The following is a 22347-nucleotide window of genomic DNA, read 5'->3' on the forward strand; positions in this document are numbered from 1 at the left end:
GTTTAAACTTCCCCCGGCAGGAAGTTCAGTGAAGCCAGCCAGCCGTACCCGGAGCCCAGCGCAGAGAAGACAGCGGAGACCGGGGGAGTCGCGCCGGCTGGAGCAGGTAATGTAAGTGGAGGGGGGGGGGGGGGGGTGTTTGCGGCGGCAGCTTCACAGATTGTGATCGGTTTCATGCTGAAATCGATTCACAATCTGTTTGCAGTAAAGGCAGCCATACAGCCATTGGTCTATCTGTTGGTCAATCTGATGACAAATCGACCAGTGTAAGTCGTCAGTTGTTTCCAGGAAATGTCAGATCATTATGTAAATTTTGTACACACACCAGAGTTCTGTTGTTCAGCGATCATTGGGGGCCACAATTTGGAGAATGAGCGCTGTACAGACACAGCTGTATCCAAGAAGGTTGTACTGTATGGAAACAAAAAGAGAGACAACAGCCAGTTAACAGGTGATCCGCATCTTGCTACACAGAAAAAAGAAAAATATGGCAAATGTACGCAGAGAAGACTCTCAGTCAAGATGGCGCATAATAATCATCTAGTATTAAGGGCTACCAGACAAGATCAGATCCATACATTTCTTATCACCTGGGCCCAAAGGGCGGAATTGATGAGTTCTGAGGAGCAAATTCAGCACATTCGATAATCATTGAATCGGATGGTCAATTGGCTACTAAGTTGACAATTGTATGGCCACCTTAGGTTTGCTTTTAGACGAAATTGTAAAAGTATGCAAATACGTGCTTTATACTACAGAATTTGAGGAATAGATCTACTTACCTGTAAATGTGATCGGTTGTGAGATACTTAATTAGGGCTCCAACAAGAGCTCTTCTGCTAGTGGATTCTGCTTATATGTTCTATATCGTCTTCTGTTTAATAGATGTGTTGGACTGCACTGCAGCCAGTTTCTTAAGTTTTACTTTTCTGTTAGTCATGCACTACAGATTGTAATGGTAGTATATTATTATATACTATTGCGATCCTGGAATCTACAGTATATGGCTGTTTTTTTTACATTTTTGAAACAAAAACAAAAAAAACACAAAACGAATGGAAAAACAAAACAAAACAAGACAGAAAAACAGTGATCCACGTACAATGCTGTGTTCATGAAGTCTTGAGTAAGCCAGTAAGTGGTATCCTCCTAATTCCAACCTTTCTGCTTTTTATCTTGAAGTGCACACAGTGGCAGCTCCAGGATTTTTTTGGGGGAGGTGCTTTGCAGGTGCTGGACCAATTTGTGGGGTAGATGGTTCGCGCGCCGCGGCAAAAATGGGTGTGGCTATAACCTGCGGCGTGCGAAGCAAAAATGGGCATGGCCATGAACGGATAAGGGCGGAGCTAACTGTAATTTAAAGTGAACCCAAGGTGAGAGTGATATGGAGGCTGCCATATTTATTTTCTTTTAAACAATACTAGTTGCCTGGCAGCCCTGCTGATCTATTTGGCTGCAGTAGTGAACTGAATTACACCAGAAATAATCAGGCAGCTAATCTTGTCAGTTCTGACAATATTGTCAGAAACCCCTGACCTGCTGTACACTTGTTCAGGGTCTATGGTTGAAAGAATTAGAGGCAGAGGTCCAGCACGGCAGCCAGGCAACTGGTATTGCTTAAAAGGAGATACATATGGCAGCCTCAATATTATTCTCACCTTGGGTTCCCTTTAAAAGTGCAATGCAAAGACAGTGGGCCCAAGTTTTGGTGACCCTTTCCCCAGAAAATTCACATAATTGTGCAGATTCTCTCAAGAAAATACACATAATGTGAGCAGATTTGCCTAGAAAATACAATTAATCGTGTCATCAGATTTGACCAAAAACACATTCAATCATGTGGCAGATTTGACCAGAAAATACATTCAATTATGCGGCAGATTTGACCAGAAAATTGTTCAATCATGTAGTCAGATTTGACTAGAAAATGCATGCAATCATGTGGCAGATTTGACCAGAAAATATGTGCAATCATGTGGCAGATTTGACCAGAAAATACATGCAATCATGTCTGCAGATTTGACCAGAAAATACGTGCAATCATGTGGCCGATTTGACCATAAAATACGTGCAATCATGTGGCAGATTTGACCTGAAAATACATGCAATCATGTGGAAGATTTGACCAGAAAATACGTGCAATCATGTGGCAGACTTGACCAGAAAATACGTGCAATCATATGGCAGATTTGACCAGAAAATATGTGCAATCATGTGGCAGATTTGACCAGAAAATACATCCAATCATGTGGAAGATTTGACCAGAAAATACGTGCAATCATGTGGCAGATTTGTCCAGAAAACACATGCAATCATGTGGCAGATTTGACCAGAAAATACGTGCAATCACGTGGCAGACCTGACCAGAACATACACCTGCTAATATAAATTAAAAAAAAAAAACATTTACTCACCTGCAGCAGACCTACTGTCCCGGCCTCCGCCCGGCGCGCAGCTCCCATGATCCTCTGCAGCCAGCAACTGAAACCCCAGCACTGAGAGCAGGGCTACAGGAAAATGGAGCCCGAAGCCCTGCACTGCAGACTCAAAGTCTCCAGAGCAGGGCTTCGGACGCCATTTTACCGTAGCCCTGCTCTGTCGCTGCGGGTTGCTGTTGCCGGTGAACTGACATGGCGTCTATTAGACGTCGAAAGTCAGTTCACGCTGGGGGGTGCCGCCACTGTGTGCACATGTAGTGAAGGGGGTATAGAGGTCACCATACTTATTTGTTTTCAGCAGTTCCACTTGCCTAGCTGCCCCACAGATCTATTTGCCTGCAGTAGTGTTCTGAGTCATGTATCTGAAACAAGAATACAATCAGTGTAGATTAAAGGAAGCCATACATCTAGCAATGATGGGCATATTCAACCAAGAGACAAATCTCTCTCTGATAGAATCTGATTAGATGGAGATCTGTTGTCTGCCCATACACCGAAGGCCGATTACCGATCAATTTCAGCATAAAATCTCTTGGTAATCGGCCTTGTGACGCTGCATATGTCCGCCTCGCCACCCCGACACTGCCGCTGTAATGATAAGTTACATGTTAAGTATACATTACCTTTCCGCCGCCGCCTCTGCATTACCTTTCCTCCGCTCCGGATGCACTCCACTCGCCATACACACGCGCCATGTGGTTGTCTAGCTAGTAACGTGGCCGCGTGTATGACATCTGACGTCATACACGTACCTCTTACTAGGAAACCATGAGGGGCACGAGTGTATAGCAAGTGAAGTGCATCAAAATTCTGGGTAGGCAGTGGAAATGCAATGTATACATTGCATCTAGGAACCGGGACACACACACACATTACCATTAGGGGGGACAGCACCAGGGGTTTAGTCGCATTTGACAATTGTCGCAAAATTGCAAGCCGTTCCTACCATGCACCCGATCGAGCAAGTCGGCCCGACACCTTGCAGTATGCGAGATCAGGTATTTCATTACAAAAGTGCATATTTAATGGCAGTTGCTCAGTCCAACTGCCAGAATAGTGTGCAGGCAAGCATCTTTGTATGAATCATTTCCAGGGAGTGCTTTCGTAAAGAATAAAGGTAATACTGATAATCCCCTATTGAGGTGATGGACTAGTCCAAAATCTGTCAGCTTTTGAATACTAAGTTTAACCATTTAAAGAGAATCTGTATTTTTAAAATCGCACAAAAGTAAACATACCAGTGCGTTAGGGGACATCTATTACCCTCTGACACAATTTCGCCGCTCCTCGCCGCATTAAAAGTGGTTAAAAACAGTTTTAAAAAGTTTGTTTATAAACAAACAAAATGGCCACCAAAACAGGAAGTAGGTTGATGTACAGTATGCCCACACATAGAAAATACATCCATACACAAGCAGCTGTATACAGCCTTCCTTTTGAATCTCAAGAGATCATTTGTGTGTTTCTTTCCACCTGTTCTCATGCACTGAAGTTTCAGGCTGCTTGTTTCTTCCTGCAAACAGCTTTGCCCTTGTCTGTAATTCTTCAGTATGTGAAAGCACAGCCAGCTCAGAGGACGATTTATCCAGCTTGTAAAAGATAAGAGAGAAGCTGCTCTAATCCTAAATAACACACAGGCAGTGTGCATAGAGGGGCCTGGAAGGGGGAGTTCATAGAAGAACCACAACACTGAAGAACTTGGCAGCCTTCCAGACACAGGCTGACAAGTCTGACAGGGGAAAGATACATTGATTTATTACAGAGACAGTGATAGTATAAAGTGCTGCAGTAAGCCAGAACACATTAGAATAGCTTTTTGAACTTTTTATGATGATAAAAAACAGGATGCAATTTTTGTTACGGAGTCTCTTTAAGCCTTCTGGACGTAGAGGCTACGTCCAGAAGGCCATGTGCGCTCCCGTGGCTGATCTCACGCGTGCTCCCGGCCGCGGATCGTTAGCTCAGGAATCAATGAATCGGGACATGGTGCCCGATCATGGATTCCTTTCTCCGGCAGATAACGTGACCAATTCTCTCTGAAACCTCGATTTTTCTGCCTCTTACGTCTCCCTACGTTCCTCTAAGCGTACGCTTAGAGCGACATCATGTAAACAAACTCAAGGTTGCCATCTTGTGGCCAAAAAGTAAAACTACATCCACATGTAAAAAAATAAAAATAAACAGGGGGAGGAGAGAGAACGGAAGCCGGCGGCTTCACCCGTTACATTGCCGCCGGCTTCATTTCATTAAATTAACCAACTTTTGCTACATTTGGCCAGAGACGGACAGAAAACACAATAATCTTCACAGCAATCATTCCATTTCTAACATTGGCCGCAGCGCAGCGGCCACTTCGCACATTGACCGGCCAGAACCCGAAGTGGCCGGCCAGAACATGAAGTGGCCACACTTCGGGTTCTGACCGTAACATATATAATACCTCCCAATAGCTCACTATAATCATAGTCCCCCGGTTAACTGTTTCATAAGAATATACCCATGTCAATCCTGTCATTGAATCCAGATGGACCATCTGTACCCAGCCGCATAATCCACCTACTCTCCAGTTGCAGAAGTTTCTCATCCCCATCTACTCCCCCTCTTTCATTCCCAACATATTTATCAATTCCAAAGAAGCACAGCTAAAAAGTAATGTAGTGCATTTTGGGGATAAATTTACATTTTACATAAATTTCACCTTTTCACAATAATGGTCCTTTAATGTTAGCGATATTGCCCAAACCAGTTTCACAAATTTGGAGGCATAATTATGTTCGCAAACGTTTTAATCATTTTGCTAAGTTACAGTCTATTGGGCAAAATTCTGCAGTTGATTGCAAGCTTCCATACATGATATTGACGCCAAATGTAATATATACATATATTACATATGAGTGAAAAAAAGTCCAATTTCATGGTTATGATCGATTGTAAATGATCTCTTGTGCACAGTAACAGGTGGAAAAACATTAGCCAATCTGATCAGTTAGATAAATCAATGATAAAAAAAAAAAACAGATTGATTTCATTAATCTGATCGGATTGGTTGACAAATTTCCCTTGTTACTTTCTTTTTTTTTTATTTTTTTTTTAAATCTAATATAATTTTTTTTTTGAACCCAGCTCAGCCTTGCCAGACCTTAAAGAGAATCTGTATTGTTAAAATCGCACAAAAGTAAACATACCAGTGCGTTAGGGGACATCTCCTATTACCCTCTGTCACAATTTCACCGCTCCTCGCCGCATTAAAAGTTGTTAAAAACAGTTTTAGAAAGTTTGTTTATAAACAAACAAAATGGCCACCAAAACAGGAAGTAGGTTATAGAAAATACATAGAAAATACATCCATACACAAGCAGGCTGTATACACCCTTCCTTTTGTATCTCAAGAGATCATTGTGTGTTTCTTTCCCCCTTCTGCTCTCATGCACTGAAGTTTCAGGCTGCTCTTTTCTTCTTGCAAACAGCTTTGCCCTTGTCTGTAATCCTCAGTATGTGAAAGCCCAGCCAGCTCAGAGGACGATTTATCCAGCTTGTAAAAGATAAGAGAGAAAAGAGAATCTGCCATAATCTAAATAACACACAGGCAGTGTGCAGAGAGGTGCCTGAAGGGGGGAGAGTCATCACAGAACCACAACACTGAAGAACTTGGCAGCCTTCCAGACACAGGCCGACAAGTCTGACAGGGGAAAGATACATTGATTTATTACAGAGACTGTTATAGTAGTAAGTGCTGTAGTAAGCCAGAACACATTAGAATAGCTTTTGGAACTTGTAGGATGATAAAAAACAGGATGCAATTTTTGTTACGGAGTCTCTTTAACTTGGGCTTCATTGAGACACTCCTGTCTGGCTCTTAGTTTCCATCATAGTTCGATAATTTCAGCAAATTTATATTTAACCAAACAAATAAGCCCAGTCAGTAGAGTAGAAAACAAAAACAAATGAACAAACACAATAAACAACCGAGAAACACCAGGCAGCCCTACTAGGGCTGAGTCCACTATAAACCCCCCAAAAAGCAGACTCCCTCCCACCTCCCTCCCCTCTCAACGCCCAATCTCCTCCCTTAGATCAATCACTCATAACCTTACTACCTTCCCCATCCACGTGGTCCCATACTTGACCGTTCTTCCCTCATTTATTCCCTCCGTTCTTCCGTTATTTATTCTACATCCCACTCTCATTTACCTCTCAGCCAGGTCATCCCTTCTAGTTCCTGTCGATACCTCCTCCCTCCGTAATAGGTCCATCCAAAGTTTTTTTAATCGTTTTATCTTACTCAGCTCCCCTATATTCTCTGTCCCCTCCTCCCAGGCTTCCTCCCAGAAGAGACACAGCCCAGCAGACCACGTCTCCAAGTCTATTGGATCCTTATCTTTCATCGTTTTGCTAGGATATTACGTGCTACCAGGCTCCCAATTTCTCTGAGCTCTTTTAACTGGTTGCTCTCTTCACTTTCTACAGTTCCAAACACAGCTTCTAAGCATGCTATATGTACAGTTTTTGCATAAATCTACTCCAAAAACCTTCAATAACTTGCCAGAACTGGTTCACCTGAGGGCAGCCCCACCACATATGGGTCTGATCAGCTTCTCCCTGGTCACACCACTAGCATCTATCTACACCGTCTCTGGAGAATTTAGCCATTTTTGCCAGGGTAAGATACCATCTGGACAATATTTTATATTGGGTAAGTTGTAATTTACGGTTTGGGTATTTCCAGATAATATGGTAGATCTTATGCTATAAATCTTTTCCTCAGTTATGTCCTAGATCTCTTCCCATTTTTTTTACCACGAAGGGAGTTTCTCTGAGGTTTCCTCCTTGAATAAACGTATGCACCCAAAATAATAATTTAGCCGATTTTTCTTTAAGAAAAATACATTTTTCTACCATATTTATATTGAGTCTTATACCTGGTCTTTTCTTATCTAAGGATCTCAGGAAGCTGTTAATTTGCAATCCACCCCAGGCGTGGATTTCATTCCTTTCTTCTAAAAGGCCAGTGATTCCCAGCTCATAATCTCCTACTAGGTCCAGAATCCGTATTTCACTGTCCACTCTATTAGAGACAAACCAGTTTTTTTGACTACTTGGGGGGAATTCTATGTTATCTCTTAGTGTGACCAGGGGCGAGGTGCCAGCTCTCCTATTTCATTTCATCATTAGGTCATACAGAATTTGAGTGTTGGCCCAATAAGTGAGTGTGTAACCCCATATTTTATAGCCCGGATATTCCAAGGGATCCATGTAAATATTAAACTAAGATCTACTTCCGCCTCTTCTGTCATCTTGTTTCTGATCATTTGCCAGGGAGAATTGCAAAATTACTGGGCACCTTTAGAGGGGAAAACATGTTTAAACCAATGCAGTGTCATATTAAAGCAGATTGTACATGTTATTGTCACTACATTTGCTTCTCAATAGAAAAAAAAAATTAAATTTCAATACTTTTGACAATGTTGAGGATGTGCGGCGGCGGCGGCAGGTAAACAGAGAGTCTGTACCTTCTTGCACTAAAGTAAGGATGGTGTCCCGACATCAGTGGCAGTGTCAGTGTAAGCCTTTGCACTGTAGCGGTGCCCACATTGCACATGCGCCAGCGTAATTCTGTTATTACGCACACTGTGTAGTGCATAGGGTGATGCCGTGCCGAACTAGGTACAACAATGGCATCCCTAGTGAGCAACCCAAATTTGCCCAAGTACATGAGCGACTTCGGCTTACTATGCATGTGCGGGCATGTTCGTGCAGCCACGATGATGAAAGGGGAGGTGCCTTACCATGTTGCCAATCTTCTGGGGTGCCGAAATCAGCAAGGGGGGACACCAGATCACTGAGGGAAGCCTAAATAGGAAGAGGCATCCTTCTCTTGAGGTAACTATCTCATTTTGAACTCAAAGCAAGAAGTTTTAAATCAGGATGATACCATTTATTAAAAAGAATAAGAATAAGAGAGCTTTCGGCTTTGCAGCCTTCATCGGGCTTAAATCCTGTTTGCTTGCAGGCTGATGGTACAGACAGCTATATACAGGCAACATCAAAAGGGGTTACATAGATTTTTTTCAAGCATACATACATGTCATTAAGATGCCTTAAGTGAAGCAGAACATCTAAATGGGGTGGGAGGTTGTTAGCTGAGATAAGAATCCTTGTTTACAAGCAAACAGGATTTAAGCCCGAAGGCTGCAAAGCTGAAAGCTCGCTTATTGTTATTCTTTTTAGTTAGCCAATAAATGGTATCATCCTGATTTAAAACTTCTTGCTTTTACTGATGGCTAACACAGTACAATACCCGACTGCTACTATTTTGCACTCATACACTTTAAATGTTAATCGTATTGAAGACAATTATTAGAACCTTATAACCTACATAGTTATGGTGACACCTTGTGGACATATACATTATTGCAATATAATAAGGCAAGAATTAAATGAATGCGATTCTCCTGCCTTCTCCTGTATGGTTGGCTAGGCTGCAGCCTGTAATGGTGGAGTGGATATTTCAACGGCATTGTTAATAAGTGCTGTAATTTTACCCAGAAGTTTTTTGCAACTGGGCAGAACCACCATTTGTGCGCTGGGGTGGCTATTCTTCCACATCTTCGAAAGCATAAGTTAATATGATATATAACTTCAGCGCTATTCTCAATATTCCATTACCAATAAACAAGATGCGCTTACCAGATTACCTTTAGACCTTAAAGGGAACCTTAACTGAACGGAGGTAAAGAGTTTCAATTACCTGGGGCTATTACCAGCCCCCTGCAGCAGTCCTGTGCCCTCGGAGCCACTCTAGAATCCTCCGGTCCCACGCTGTCACTTAGTTTCGTTTTTGACGACTCACCAGCCATGCATATTAATGGACGCATTCCCTACTGCAATTAACGCTGTTGCGAACCGCAGCATGTACAAAAATACGCGTTGCCGCAATCAGCACGCGTAGATATGTGGCAACGCGTATCTTTGTACGTGTTGCGGTCCGCAACAGCGCTAATTGCAGTAGGGAATGCGTCAAATAATACACATAGCGGCCGGCCGACTGGTGAGTCGTCAAAAACGAAACTAAGTGACAGCGAGGGACCGGAGGATTCCAGAGCGGCTCCGAGGGCACAGGACTGCTGCAGGGGGCTGGTAATAGCCCCAGGTAAGTTAAACTCTTTACCCCCCGTTCAGTTAAAGAGACACTGAAGCGAAAAGCCTGTTAGAACTTACCGGTAGCGGTATTTCAACGAATCCTCCAGGATGGCTGATACAAGAGAGGAAGCCTGCTCCACCCACCAAAGGAAACACCTCCAAATAAAACAATTAGGCAATTAGGTAGCCCTATAAATCCTCCCCTGCCTTCACTCCCTCAGTTATTATAGAGTACCACGCAGAAGGATCCACCTGGAAAACAACAAGACATAGTTATATTTAATAATTAATAACCCCCCTAATAGGGAGGGAACTAAGGTAGCCATCCTGGAGGATTTGTTGAAATACCGCTACCGGTAAGTTCTAACAGGCTTTTAACAACCAATCCTCCAGGATGGCTGATACAAGAGAGACCAGCGAGAAGTTCAGTAGAGTTACCTTAGGGAGGGATGACGTTTTGTAGCACTTTTCTCCCAAAAGACAAGTCTTGACTTGACAACAGATCGACTCTATAGTGCCTTACGAAAGTCTGATGACTAGACCAGGTCGCTGCTTTACATATTTGCTCTAAGGAAGCCCCTGACCTTTCCGCCCAAGATGTGGCGAGGGATCTAGTGGAATGAGCATTTACCGACTGAGGGATGGATTGTCCTGAATTGGTATAGGCTAAAGTAATAATTTCCCTAATCCATCTAGCAATAGTATTCTTAGAAACCTGTAACCCCTTCCTTGACCCTGCAAAGGCCACAAAAAGGTGATTAGACCTTCTAAAAGATTTTGTAGTTTCTAGGTAGGAAAGAAGAATTCTCCTAACATCTAATTTGTTAAATTTTGCTTCTTTCTGATTAGTAGGTGGATCACAGAAAGAAGGAATAATAACATCTTGCGATCTGTGAAACAGAGAAGACACTTTAGGCAGATAAGTGGGATCTGTTTTGAAGACTATCCTATCCGGAAATATAGTCATATATGGGTCTTTTATAGAGAGGGCTTGAATGTCCCCTACCCTACGTGCCGACGTTCTAGCCACCAAGAATGCAGTTTTCAAAGTTAGCCATTTTAACGAAATTGAGTCGAGTGGTTCAAAAGGAGAAACAGTTAAGCAATTTAGAACTAAACTCAGGTCCCAGGGAGGCACAAGCTTTGATGGGATCGGCTTCGATCTGGATACTGCTTTCAAAAAATCAATCACTGCCTGTTCCTTGGCTAGTTTAAAATTAAGAAAAAAGGACAGAGCCGCAATCTGGACTCTAAGGGTACTGGGGGCAAGACCTAAATCAACACCGTCTTGCAAAAAATCTAAAATAATAGGTAGAGTTGTTTCTTTTATGCCTTTCTTTTTCTTCCAAGAGGCAAACACTCTATAAATTTTACAATAAATTTTTCTTGTAGTCAATTTACGGCAATCGACTAAAGTAGAGATGACTCTTTCCGAGAATCCTCTTAACCTCAGGGATTCCCGCTCAAGAGCCAGGCCGCTAGGGCAAACATCTGGGGGTTCGGGTGCAAAAGTTTTTCCTGACTCAAAAGGTCCATCCTGGGAGGTAGAAATAACGGTCCCTGTAGAGACAGTTGAAGAATCTTTGAGAACCATGCCCGTTTTGGCCAGTGGGGGGCCACAAAAATTACCAAAGCCGATTCTTGTTCTATCTTTTTTAATACCCTTGCTATTAAGTTGAAGGGGGGAAAGGCATATAGAAGTCCCTTCGGCCATGGTATCGCTAGAGCATCCAGGTGTGACAGGTTGGACGAAGGATGTAGGGAAAAGAAAGTTTTGACTTTCGCATTTTGTGGTGATGCAAACAGATCTACTACCGGTTGCCCCCAATGAGCTATCAACTGATTAAATACTTCCTTGTTGAGGGACCATTCTGCCTCTACTCCTGAATGTCTGCTTAGATGATCTGCTAAAATATTTAGCGAGCCTTTTATATGCACCGCCGAGATTGATTTGCAATTTTTCTCCGCTATCTGAAGAATCTGGAGCGCCAGGTCTCTTAGGACTTTTGATCTCGTCCCGCCCTGCTTTCGAATGTAGGACACTGTTACAATATTGTCGGACAATATGTTCACATGACAGTCTTGTATGGCTGGGAGAAACTCTAGCAGTGACATTTTTACTGCTAGGAGCTCCCTGAAATTCGAAGATCTTCCTCGAATTTCTGGGGACCATTGTCCCTGAGCTTGTAAATGTTCCAAGTGAGCTCCCCAGCCCCATAGACTGGCGTCCGTATAGATTCTCTTGACGACTGTGGGGTTCCAGAGGCAGCCCTGGTTGAGGTTTTCTACCTCCTCCCACCATAGGAGAGACGAGATCACAGAGGGTGGGAGTACCCGAAATTGATCTAGACTCTCCTTGGACTTGTCCCAGACAGTGAGGAACCATTCCTGAAGGACTCGGGAATGAAACTGTGACCAGACTATCCCCGGAATTGTTGATGTCATTAGGCCCAACAATGATAGAGTCTCCCTCAGGGATACTCTTACTTGGGATCTGAAATTTTGCACCCTTAGCATTAAATTCAGTTGTTTGTCTTCTGGCAACCAAAATTTCTCTTCTATCGAGTCTACCCAGAAACCCAGGAATTTGACCTTCTGGGTTGGGATTAACATCGATTTGTCGTAGTTTATTAGCCATCCCAGCTGGGACAGGCAATGTATAGTCACCTCTATGTGACGTAGAAGCGTATGAGCCGAGTCTGCTATCATCAACAAATCGTCCAGATACGGTATTATATGAATTGTCTGCAGATGTAAGAAGGATGTCACCTCTGCCATTATCTTTGTAAAAATACGGGGAGCGGATGAAATCCCGAAAGGAAGGGCTCGATACTGAAAGTGGTGAACTGCGTCCCCCACCCGTATTGCAAATCTCAGGAACCGCTGATATGCCGGGTGTATCGGCACATGTAGATATGCGTCCTGAATGTCCAGTGTCGCCATAAAGGCTCCTTTTGGGATTAAATTCTTTATTGAAAGAATGTTTTCCATGCGGAATTTCTTTTCCCGAATAAATGGGTTTAGCTGTTTGAGGTTTAGGATCATCCTGTATCTGCCTGACGGTTTCTTTATCATAAAAACCCTGGAGTAAAATCCTTTCTTGTATTGGGAAACTGGGACCCGGGTAATTACATTGTCTTGTATTAACGAGGTTATTGAGTCTAACAGGGCGGATGCTTTCTCCTGATCCCTGGATAGACCTGTGAGCACAAAGTTCTGGGGGGGACGGGAGGAAAATTCGATTTTGTACCCCAATTTCATGAGGTCCAAGATAAATGGGTTCGTGGTGACATTTGCCCACACTTGACTGAACCCCTGAAGTCTCCCCCCGACCAGCTCCCTGTCACTTGTTTTCCTTTGTATTAGAGGAGGCTGGTTTGTTAAATAAAAAGGGGGTTCTTGATTTCGCCGAATTGTATGTCCACCTTTTCCTCGGGGGTTGATATTTAGTGTCATTATGGGCAAACTGCCTTTTGCCCCGGAAGTTTTTACGAAAGGGCATCTTCTTCCTTTTGTCAGGAAATTTTTTGCCCTTTTCCGAAGACCTTTCAAGAATATCCTCTAATCCTTTTCCAAACAAAAGGTCACCGTCAAATCTCATAGCACATAATTTCTGTTTAGAAACTAGATCGCCTTCCCAGGTATTTAACCATAAGGCCCGCCTTGCTGTATTGATTAGAGCTAAAGCTCTCGCCGCAGACTTTAAAGATTCAGTCGCAGCATCGGCCAAGAACGCCACTGAACGTGCAATTACAGGGAATGATTCCAGGATAGTCGCATGAGGCGTACCATCCACCAGATGCTTATTAAGCCCTGCCAGCCATTTGTTTAAGTTACGAGACAAGCACATAGCTGAGATTGCTGGTTTAAAGGAAAATGAGATGGATTCCCATGCCCTTTTAAGTAAATTTTCCGCCTTTTTATCCATCGGGTTTTTCAGGACCCCTGCGTCCTCAAAAGATAAATCAGTATTTTTAGAATACTGCGACAAAGCAGCGTCCAGTTTCGGGCATTTGTCCCACAAGGCAATATCCTCCTCTTTAAAGGGGAATCTACGTTTAAAGGATCTGGGAATGTAAAATCTTTTCTCCGGATCCTCCCACTGTGACTGAATAAGCTTTTGAATAGCCGGATGTACCGGAAAGCTTCTACCCTCTGAACACTCCAACCCTGCATAAATATCATCTCTTACTGAAGACGAAGCAGCTGGCTCAGGTAGCTGCTCCGCCTCGTATACTGCTTTAAGAAGTTCAGCAGTTTCTTCTGCATTAAACAGATACTTAGAAAATTTTTGAGGAGCACCCTCCAAATCTTCTAAGTCTGAATCGGGTTCACTTCTTTCCTCGCCCTCCTCAAGAGAGTCCTCCCCCGATGAGGCAACCGCCAACCCCAGAGACCCCGAATCTGACTGAACCCCCAGAGGGTTAGGCGGTATCCCAACCGGAGGAGGAGGGGGAGGGGGAGTGGGTAGAAGTGGGGCTGGAACTGCCGGCACTGCAGAAGTAGGTAACTGCGGTATTGTCCATTGGGCCGGGGCGGACATAACCGATCTAAAGGTTTTAAAAGTGGACGAAAACTCCTTTCTCATAGACTCCATAAAGTTCAACATAACAACAGTGGGGTCTGGAGGCTTTGGGGTAGAAGAAGACTTTAAACATTTATCGCAGTGTGACCTAGTCCAAGTTTTAGACAATTTAGCATCACACTGTCTGCAGCGCCTGGCCTTGTCAGTAGCCTTCTGAGGATGACTAGAGTCCTCAGGTACAGAAGGGACAGTCTGCAAAACAAAATAAAAACATATATCTTCCTTCAGCCCTGTGACAATCATATTAGCACTTATTGAGGACAGAGTGAGTTAAAATACTCCACTAAAGAGGCTCACTCTGTCCGCTCTCACCTGTCCTGGTGGCTGTGCGCTGCTCTGGGATCCACTGGGCTCAGAGGGAAAGGCGTCTGCCTGCTCCATGCCTTCCCTCTGAATCTCTGCACGAGGATGCGGCTGGCGGGGGAACGCTGCCTATGCTTCCGCCCTTAAGCGGAAGCGGAAGTGCGTCATCATGCTGACGCCTCCTACAAACAGGAGAGTTGCGTGCCCCGCGCGCCTATCCGTACCAAACGCCAGTCTTGTGGATGCTGGCAATACGGACACGCTACCTCCCGCCGTGGATGCGGCCAACCCCGACACTCCGTCCAGGCCGCCGCCGCTCTGAGACACAGAAAACCCCGTCTGCAGCCACCCAGAGCGGGGAGAGCTCCACTCGCAGTCCCATCCATGGAGGAGGCGCCAAGATCTTGGAAGACAGGTATAGTCCTGCCTTGTAAGGTGTCTTCGGTGTGGGAAACACACTAGAACTGAGGGAGTGAAGGCAGGGGAGGATTTATAGGGCTACCTAATTGCCTAATTGTTTTATTTGGAGGTGTTTCCTTTGGTGGGTGGAGCAGGCTTCCTCTCTTGTATCAGCCATCCTGGAGGATTGGTTGTTAAAAAAAAATTATGATATTATGGATTTGTATGTGTAGTACAGCTAAGAAATAAAACATTAAGATCAGATACATCAGTCTAATTGTTTCCAGTACAGGAAGAGTTCAGAAACTCCAGTTATCTCTATGCAAAAAAGCCATTAAGCTGTACGACTTTCAAAGTCGTGGAGAGGGCTGTCTTCTGACTTTTATTATCTCAAGTGTTTTCTTTTGCTCTGCCAGAGGAGAGGTCATTAGTTCACAGATTGCTCTGAAAGAATCATTTTGAATGCTGAGTGTTGTGTAATCTGCACATATTATAGAATGATGCAATGTTAGAAAAAACACTATGTACCTGAAAATAAAAATATGAGAATATTTTCTTTGCTGCTAATCTTCTAGTAATTATTCATAGTACACAAACAATTCATTATATCATATATTTTTTTTCGCTTCAGTGTCTCTTTAAGGTTCCCTTTAATTACAGGGTCTAAAGTGAAGCATCATAAAACCAGCGGATGGGTTCTTCCCTGCCGGCCTCCGTACATATACTGCTGCCAACCGTTGCTTTGAATGATCACATCCACCACAGCTCGCAATGTGTATAAAAAATATAAAAGACCTCATCTAAGCATATCAATCTTATGTGCTTTTAATGTCAGCCAAACGTTAAAAACAATGTAGAAATACTTCCATATGGGCCCTTGCAACAGGGACCCTAGTTGATAACAAGTGTATTAATATACCAGGACACCGTCCAGCCAAACAGCCACCACGCCCAACCGGTTTCACTAATATAGTTTCCTCATAAGTTAGTTTTAGTATTTTCAAAATTATGGATTTTAGATGGTGTAAGATGAGAGCGATGTAGGATTTTGAGATTAGATTCAATGTATGAGTAGTAGTTGCTAGCCTTTGTGAGTGTTCTGCTTGGAATACCGGCGCATCCCCGCGGGCGTGTGTATCGATTCCCGCTCGTCCCCGAGGGCATTTCCTAATCTTCCGTGCGTTTCTTCTTTTGTTCTCCCCGCCGGTATCGAGCGCGGACTCGATCCGGCGCGGTATTGGACAGGTCGGAAATGATCAATCGAGCCATCAGCGGCTCGATTGATAATTTCAAACGAACTGTGTATTCCCAGCATTAGGCAGCACTTTGACCATCGAGTTAGTGAGAGATTTAGGCCTAAATCAGAATCCCAGTGTTGCATGGTTGGAAGCCTAGTCGGTTCTTTGGGTTGTAAGAAAATGAAGTAAAGATAAGAAATGAGTCCACCTTCTAAGGGGGTGTGCATATATCTAAGTTCGAAAAAAGTCCTTGGAGAGACACCACTTGGAGGGGATGGGAGTGATCGAAGGAAGTGGAATACTTGCAAAGCTGCAAAATATTTTGAGGGAGGGAAGGAGGTTTTTGCTTTGAATTGCTCCCAGGTAGGACATTTATCATCAACTAGAAAGTGCTTAAAGGGGCCCATATACCTAACGATTTTCCCGCCGATACACAGCCGTTTCGATCACAGTGATCGAAACGGCTGTGAAATTGCCGCGCACACCGCTGACAGAACGATCGATTTCCGGCCGAAATCGATCGTTCCCGACGCCCCATCCGATTTTCCTCGGTCGCCGGCGGGTCGGGAGTGCGTCGCTAGCGGCGTTCGAATGCCGACGACCGACGCAATGCAGCGGGTATACATTACCTGCTCCGGCCAGCGCAAGTCCCCTGGTCTCTGCGGTCTTCTTCTCGCTCCGGGCCGTTCCTGCTACACAGAACTTCCTGTCCCGGCAGGAAGTTTAAACAGTAAAGCGCCCTCTACTGTTTAAACTTTCCCTGGACAGGAAGTTCAGTAGCCGGAGCCCGGTGCGAGAAGAAGACCGCAGAGACCGGGGGACTCGCGCCGGCTGGAGCAGGTAATGTATGCGGGGGGGGAGGGGGGGTGGCAGCAGCTCCACAGATTGTGAACGGTTTCAGGCTGAAATCGATTCACAATCTGTTTGCAGTAAAGGTGGCCATACGTTCCCTCTCTGATCAGATTCGATCAGAGAGGGATCAGAGAGGGATCTATCTGTTGGTCGAATCTGATGGCAAATCGACCAGTGTATGGCCACCTTAAGAACGTGACATCCATTGTTCTTCCACCAAAGGTATGAGTTTCGTTCCAGCCCAGGTGGAAAGTCTGGGTTTCCAAATAAGGACGTTAATTGCAGGAGGGTAGACTTAAGTGGTTTAGAGGTTTTAAGTCTGTTCCACAAGGTCAAAGAATGAGTGGAAAGAGGAGATACTCCTTTGTATTTAGGAGAAAGTGACTTAGACGACCACATGAGGGCTGGAAGGGAGAACGGTTCCAAGAGACTATTTTCTATGTGAGGGGGGGGGGGGGGGGGGGGGGGGGGGAGGGGTTATAGGGAGGTTGTGCTCGGAGAAAAGTTGTGCCAGTTGGGCTATTTGGGCAGCTCTGTAATAATAGTTATATAAATCAAGGTCACCTAACCCTCCTATGGACCTATTCCATACCATAATCTCACGAGAGAGTCTGCTCTTTTTGCTTTGCCAAATAAACTTAAAGATGAGAGTTTGGAGGTCGTTTAAGGAAGCTTGTGTAATGGGGATGGGTAAAGAGCGCAATAAATAGAAGGCTGGATAGTAGGGTCATGCATAATGTGTGAATTCCACCAGTCCACGAGATGGAGGGAGAGGTCCACTTTGTCAGATCGGTTTTTAGTTTATTAATCATCGGTTTGATATTAAGGTCATACAGCTCTGAGGGTTGGGATGATATTTTAATGCCTAGATAGGTAAGGTATTTGGATTGCAGTTTAACTCCTAAAGAGGAGGTAAGGGCTGCAACTATAGGCTGGGAAAACTTAACACAGAGAATTTTGGTTTTATTAAGTTTAAGCTGTAGGCCTGAGATTCGTCCAAATTGTTTGACTAGGGACAGTAGATTTGGGAGCAAAGTGTGCGGGGATGTGAGTGTTAGGAGCAGATCATCGGCAAAAAGATTTGCCTTATATTCATGATCAGCAATTTGATGCCTTGTAGATCGGGGGGATGTGCACATTTTTTCAGCCAGAGGTTCTATCACTAAAGCGAAGAGGGCCAGCGATAGGGGGCACCCTTGTCGGGTTTCTCTTTGGATCGGTACTATGGTGGGAGAGTCTGTTGGGAGTTTTAGAGTGGCAGTTAGGCTAGTGTAAAGGCAATTTATAGCTTGGAGGAAGGATCCTCCTATTCCAGCCTTCTTTAGAGCCTCCAACATAAAGGGCTAGTTAATGGTGTCAAAGGCCTTCTCCATGTCTAGTGATGCTAAAATCACAGGGGTTTTATGTTGTTTAGCTATATGAATGAGGTTGATCACTTTTCTAAGATTATCTGGGGCTTGGCGTAGTGGGATAAAACCCACTTGGTCTTTATGGATGAGGGGGCCTAAGATTTGTTGAGATGGGCCACCAGGATGGAAGTGAATATTTTGTAATCAAGGTTTAGGAGCAAGATAGGTCTAAAATTTCTCACATCTAAGTGATCCTTTTGTGGTTCAGTTATGACTGACTGTAAAAATTTGGGAGCAGGGAGTTTACAAATTTAAGAGGGTGTCATAGAATCTGGTGAGAAAGGGGATTAGTGTGTGTCTGAATTTTTTATAATATATGGCAGTGAGGCCATCGGGGCCTTTCCATTTTTTTAGTTTTTTAATGGCTGTCAGTATTCGGTGACAAAAGTGTTTAGAGCAGAGGCCTTTTCGGATGCGGATGGATTGTAGGAAAGTACCGATGTCTGGAATACTTGCTTTATCTTGGGAATCGGTGTAGAGTGTTTTATAATAATCAGCGACTGTTTGGTTAATTTTTAAAGTGAACCTTAAGTCTATTAAAAAAAATGAGATTTACTCACCTGGGGCCTCCCTCAGCCCCCTGCAACTGATCTGTCCTGGAGCATCGGAGCGGGGCTGCGAGGGCACCAATCAGCTGCAGGGGGCTGAGGGAAGCCCCAGGTGAGTAAATCTCATTTTTTTTAATAGACTTAAGGATCACTTTAAGGGGTCCGATGTAATCTGTCCTTTATTAGTCTTAATCTGCAGGACTTTATTTATAATCTGTGTTTCTCTGAGTTTTCTCGCCAGCCAGGAATTGAGCTTATTATATTGGGTATGGTCTTTTTGATTTCGTCCAGCGGATGGCTTTTTCTGTTCTATTGGATAGGAGTATATCAATATGGGTGATGGTTTCTTCAATGTGTCTTGGTAAAAAAAGAGAGGGGGTTTGGGCATGGGAATTTTTAAGGCGAAAGAGTTTATGTTCTAGGCGTTGTTGTTGTTCAATTTTCTCCTTTTTTTGGGAGGTAATTCATATAAGCTGACCTAATTGTTGGTTTATGAGCAAGCCATAACATGTCAGGTTTAATGTTATCTTTATTGCTATCTCTGAAATAGTTTGTCAGGTGTTCTCCTAGATCAAGGACCGTTTCACTATCAATTAGTAGCGTTTCATTAAAGCGCCAGGAAGGGCGAGCAATCAGGGAACACAGTGAGGTGCATGAGGCCCAGACTATATTGTGAGCTGACCAAGTTGTGATAGCATGGTGAGCAAATGATAGGTTAGGAATGATAGAAGATGACAGAAGTATGGCGTCTATCTTAGAATAAGTTTGATGGGCTTACGAGTAAAATGTATAGCCCAATTTGTTGGGGTTGTATTCCCTCCAGGTTGTGATAGTTTCTGGTGCCTGGGTGAGACAACAGCGCTAGTTCTATCGAGGACTGGGTTAGGGGCTACGTTAAAGTCACCTGCCCAAATTAGTCGTGTGTCTGCGGAGTCAGTCAGGTGGGATATAATTTTTTGATTGCCAAAATGGGCGATTCATGGGGAACATACACATTTATGATGCAAATTTTCTGTTGCTGTAGGGACCCGAAAAGGATCACAAATCTGCCTTCATCATCAGTTATGCAATTATCAACTTGTAGGGGGAGAGAGTTAACTAATAGTATGATTACTCCTCTGTATTTTTTGGATGCTGACAAAACAAAGAATCTCTGGTAGTTTTTATGAAAATACCTTGGGGATGATGTTGTAGAGAAATGAGTCTCCTGTACACAGATTATGTCCGGGTGGCATTTTTGGTAATCAATAAATGCTTTCTTCCTCTTGGTCGGGGCATTAAGGCCTTTGGCATTATGAGAAATTATATTTATGGAGGCCATGTGGTTAAAATAAAGATGCGTTTATGGAGCTTTTTTGTTGAATACCAAATCATGCTGAAATTCTTTGTTTCATAAGCATGGGAGGGGAACTCGTAAGGCATGTCATTAACGGTTATAGAAAACTTGAACATAGAACAAAACAACAGTAGGCAATGCAAGTTCAAACATACATATGCATGAGAGATCATTAGATCAGTGGAGACAAAAATCGCTCCTGGGGACAATGGGTACCGGTGGCAATAATAGTTGACCAGCAGTGCAAATTGTCATCGTGAGGCAGCAAACAGGACCAGAAGCTGCTATAACCCATCACATAGTACAAGTTACTTTAAATGCAATAATATGAGAAATAGTTAACAAGAAGTGGGCATCATATATTCCTGAGACTGACAACATGACAGGGAGTATAATTTGTGGATGTATAAGCGATACTAAAACAGAGTAAACAATTAAATTCAGCATGAACTACGGTATAAGAAAAACATTCGCCTGGTGAAAACATTTTGTGGCATGAGAACCTGCAGGATAGCCTGTGACCGTCCTCAGGCATTTAGAAGAAATGAAAGGATGTATTCAAACATCAGGTGGCATTGTCAGCATTCTTTAGTGCCAGAACTAGGAGTGTGTTTGGCAATAGAGGGCACATGGACCCTCCCTAAGCCAGAAAGTCTTGTTGCCTCCGGTTAGCCTTTTATGGGAGCTGTATGGGGAGTGAGATAATCAAGGGCTAGCAAAAAGTACCATAAAGCACCGTTTATAAGTCCCATATAGGTAATAGTAGGTAGGTGTGATGAATGCTGGAGCAGTTAGTGAGGTGCTAAGATGACATCTTCTAGCACTGCTAATAGGTGTCATCTTGTTGCACACACCGTACTGGATAGTAAGCAAGTAAAGGCTTTAGAGAAATGTCAAGAGGTAGAAGTGGAAAAAAATAATGGAGGCAATACCTTTTGTGGATCGGATAAATTAGCTAACAGCCGACAAGATCATGATTTGGCTGTAAAAGTACTTACAGAGACTACCCAAGGTTCAAAGCATGTAGGCTGGAAAAAAGGGAAGCTGTTCAGGTGTCACCAGATTGGGAAGAACGAGCACGAGAGATTTTGATAGACCAGGTTTTTATAGGTCTAGGTGCTCGCTGTGGCAGGGAAATGAGGGCCATGGGTTCTGCCGGTATGCCTGCGGACTCTAGATGTTTTCGGCCTTCTTCAATGGTGCGGCAGGAGAAGGATCTGCCACCATGCTGGAAATAGAGGGAGAAGGGGAAGCCCCACTTGTAACAGATTGCTGCTTTTTGTAGAGACAAGGTGATGGGGCGAAAAGATCTGTGGCGCAGGATTGTTGCAGGAGCGAGGTCCGCATAAAGGTGGACGGTGTGGAACTCCTGGGAGGGAGGTAAGGTTCCTGGATGCTTCAAGGAGTTGGTCTCAGACCTCTTCGTGTTGGAGTTTAAGCACCACATCCCTGGGTAAGTCGGGGTTCTGTGGCTTGGCGAGTACGGTGGATGCGCACTATACGGAATGATTCTTGGTCCATCTTAAGGCAAGAGTGCTGGAGGTCTGTGATATTCTCCAGAAGGCCTCGGATCCTGAGATTGGCGCGGCGATTCCTGTTCGAGGTCTTCCAGCTTTAGTTCAAGTGTTTCAATCTTGGTAGTTTGCTCATCTATCGTAGCTTTATCTTCTGCTAGAGCAAGTGTGATGGAATCAGTTTGGGTCTCGAGGTCAGCTACCCGGCCACCGATTTATCTTAGCTGGAGAGAGATGTCGCGGACTGCTGGTTTTGTGTGGCGTTTGCTGGACCGGAGAAGCAGGGCCTTGTTGTGCACCCTTTTGAGAGGCGTCCGCCATCTTGCTCCTCGTGGTGTGTTTCGGAGGAAGGAGAGTCTGGAGAGTCGCCTTTCTTGCCCGTATTCTCCACTGGCATGTCATCAGATCAGGGTGAGAAATCTGAGCTGGTGCGCGCCCCGTTATGTCAAATTGTAGCGGGTCATGCAGCTCTGGAGCGGCTGGGAGTTACATCCACACCAGTCAGTGCATGCACCTCCTATTTTTTAATATTACAACCCTCTTTGAAAACTTGTACTTCATTTATAAATAGATTGTGGCGAGGTA

At 44.1% G+C, this 22347-nt stretch overlaps 1 protein-coding gene across 1 annotated transcript in view; it reads right to left on the reverse strand.

Moving 5' to 3' along the window:
- Window positions 1–221: 221 nt before the first annotated feature.
- Window positions 222–22347, reverse strand: part of FAM217B (family with sequence similarity 217 member B) — an 80889-nt gene continuing 58763 nt past the window's right edge. The window contains exon 8 of the transcript XR_011025266.1: window positions 222–411. The gene's annotated coding sequence lies outside the window, so the exon portion shown is untranslated. The remainder of the gene's footprint in view (window positions 412–22347) is intronic.

This window comes from Hyperolius riggenbachi, chromosome 12 (genome assembly GCF_040937935.1).
Source record: "Hyperolius riggenbachi isolate aHypRig1 chromosome 12, aHypRig1.pri, whole genome shotgun sequence".
Classification (NCBI taxonomy): Eukaryota; Metazoa; Chordata; class Amphibia; order Anura; family Hyperoliidae; genus Hyperolius; species Hyperolius riggenbachi.